The sequence below is a fragment of the Salvelinus sp. IW2-2015 genome, linkage group LG27 (assembly GCF_002910315.2).
Source record: "Salvelinus sp. IW2-2015 linkage group LG27, ASM291031v2, whole genome shotgun sequence".
Taxonomy (NCBI): Eukaryota; Metazoa; Chordata; class Actinopteri; order Salmoniformes; family Salmonidae; genus Salvelinus; species Salvelinus sp. IW2-2015.
In genome coordinates this window covers 1,362,122-1,365,413 of record NC_036867.1, presented here as the reverse complement: position 1 = coordinate 1,365,413, position 3,292 = coordinate 1,362,122, and positions in this window count along the sequence as shown.

Sequence of the window (3,292 nt, the reverse complement as noted above, 5' to 3'; positions counted from 1 at the left end):
CATTGAGGCAAAAAAAGTATGTTAAGTCAGACACCAATTGTGCAAGTTTCTTCCCACTTAAAAAGATAGAGAGCGCCTGTAATTTTCATCATAGGTACACTTCAACTATGGACAGACCAAATGAGAAAAAAATATCCAAAGAAAACACATTGTAGGATTTTTAAATTTATTTATTTGCAAATTATGGTGGAAAATAAGTGATTTGGTCACCTACAAAACAAGCAAGAATTTCTGCTCTCCACAGGACCTGTAACTTTTCTTTAAGAAAGGCTCCTCTGTTCCTCCACTCGTTACCTGTTTTAATTGACTAGAACCAAGAAATGATTCATATTACTACCATGCCTAGCTTTCCCTACACTGGCGTTTTTCCCCCCTTTATTAAGCAAGGGCTGATTTCAAAGGTTTGTACTGTTAAACCTATTTTTTTCAAAGCGTTACATGGGCTTGCTCCTACCTATCTTTCCGAGTTGGTCCTGCCCGTACATATCTACACGTACGCGTACGGTCACAAGACGCAGGCCTCCCTAATTTCCCTAGAATTTCTAAGCAAACAGCTGGAGGCAGGGCTTTCTCCTATAGATCTCCATTTATATGGAATGTCTGCCTACCCCATGCTGAGAACGCAGACTCGGTCTCAAGCCTTTAAGTCTAAGTTACTGAAGTTACTTATCTCCTTCAGTAGGTCATATGATTGAGTGTAGTCTGGCCCAGGAAGTGTGTGAGAGGCAAGTGAACGGGAAAGGCTCCTGGAGAGCAACGAACCGGCCCTTGCCTGTCTCTTAAGCCTGGCCGGTTCCCCTCTCTCACTGGGATTCTCCTCCTTCTAACCCCTATTACAGGGGCTGAGTCACCACTTACTGGTGCTCTTTCATTTGCCGTCCCTAGGAGGGGTGGCGTCACTTGAGTGGTTGAGGTACTGACGGGCCTCACTGTATGCATAGTCACTTTAACCATATCTACATGTACATACTACCTCAATCAGCCCGACTAACCGGTGCCTGTATGTAGCCTCGCTACTGTTATAGCCTCGCTACTGTATATAGCCTCGCTACTGTTATTTWTCACTGTCTTTTTACTGTTGTTTTTATTTCTTTACTTACCTATTGTTCACCTAAAACCTTTTTTGCATTTTTGGTTAGAGCCTGTAAGTAAGCATTTCACTGTAAGCTCTACACCTGTTGTATTCGGCACACGTGACAAATAAACTTTGATTTGCCAGAGGTGCTGTCTGTCTCGGGTTCAAAGGAGTCAGCTCACGGAAGAAATGACGGAGCACGATCCTGTTGTAAGATCATGTGTCCCCCCCCAAGAAGCGTGCGCACACACACACACACACACACACACCCTTGTCACAACCACACTTTATAGTGGCCACATCAGTACTTGCTGTTTGACTAGATGCTCAGGAGGGGGTAGCAGAGATTGTTTGTCCCAATCGCAATCTAACCACTTTTGCAGAAGAAAAGACAGTCATCAGTTTGACTTCAAAACAAAACTTTAATTACTAATATACAGACTACATGACACCTATACAGCTACACTTGTTCCCCCAGTTCCCTTCCCTGTGAACATCTTTCTATAATGGGAATACTGCGTGTGTGTGTGTGTGTGTGTTTGCCCCTATAGGAACCGTGCCCAACCCTCAGAGAACTAACTCATGCTGTCAGCATTCTATTCATCCCACGAAGAAACCGTCACCATCGTTACATAGCTAGACATTTAATCAATCAAACTACCTTATAAACTAACAGATCTCCAACTACAGACCATAAAGTCTCTAAATATAAAATACATGTGATAGATAGTCTAAATGAGATGGTAGGTAGTGATATGTTGGATGGTAAGATTATAAGACCAACTGTCAGTGTATATAAACTATTATAAACTGGGTGGTTTGAGCCCTGAATGCTGATTGGCTGACAGCCGAGGTATATCAGACCGTATACCACGGGTATGACAAAACATTTATTTTTACTGCTCTAATTATGTTGGTAACCAGTTTATAATAGCAATAAGGCACCTCTGGGGTTTGTGGTATATGACCAATATACCACGGCTAAGGGCTGTGTCCAGGCACTCCGGATGCGTCGTGCAATATACCACACCCCCTCGTGCCTTATTGATTAATTAGACACGAGAGGTGGATACTAGGTCTAGTATTTGATAGTTGTATTTCTGTCTGTAACTATAGAGGTAGGGCTAAATGACATGTGGATAGAGCATTACTGTGAGTCTCTACTGTCTATAACTCTTTACCATGACTATATCAAGTCTCTACTGTCTATAACTATATTATCATGACTATATCAAGTCTCTACTGTCTATAAGTCTATTACCATGACTAATATCAAGTCTCTACTGTCTATAACTATATTATCATGACTATATCAAGTCTCTACTGTCTATAAGTCTATTACCATGACTATATCAAGTCTCTACTGTCTATAACTATATTACCATGACTATATCAATTCTCTATGTATAACTCTATTATCATGACTAAATCAAGTCTCTACTGTCTATAACTATATTACCATGACTAATTAATGTCTATACTGTCCTATAAGTTTGTTACCATGACTATATCAAGTTTCTACTGTCTATAACTATATTACCTGACTATATCAAGTCCTCTACGTGCTATACTCTATATCATGACTATATCAAGTCTCTACTGTCTATAACTCTATTACCATGACTATATCAAGTCTATACTGTCTATAGTTTGTTACCAATGACTATATCAAGTCTTTACTGTCTATAACTTATGTTACCATGACTATATCAAGTCTTTCTGTCTATAACTATATTACCATGACCATATCAAGTCTCTACTGTCTATAACTCTTTACCATGACTATATCAAGTCTTTACTGTCTATAACTCTATTACCATGACTATATCAAGTCTTTACTGTCTATAACTATATACCATGACCATATCAAGTCCTCTACTGTCTAAAGTCTATTACCATGACTCAATCGAGTCTCTACAGAGTCTCTACTGTCTATACTCTATTACCATGACTCGATCAAATCAAACTTTATTTGTCACATGCGGCCGAATACAACAAGTGTAGACCTTACCGTGAAATGCTTACTTACAAGCCCTTAACCAACAGTGCAGTTCAAGAAAGAGTTAAGAAAATATTTACCAAATAAACTAACGTAAAAAGAATAAAAAAGTAACACAAATAAAATAACAATAACGAGGCTATATACAGGGGGTGCCAGTACCAGTCCAATGTTGGGGGTACAGGTTAGTTGAGGTAATTTGTACATGTAGGTATGGG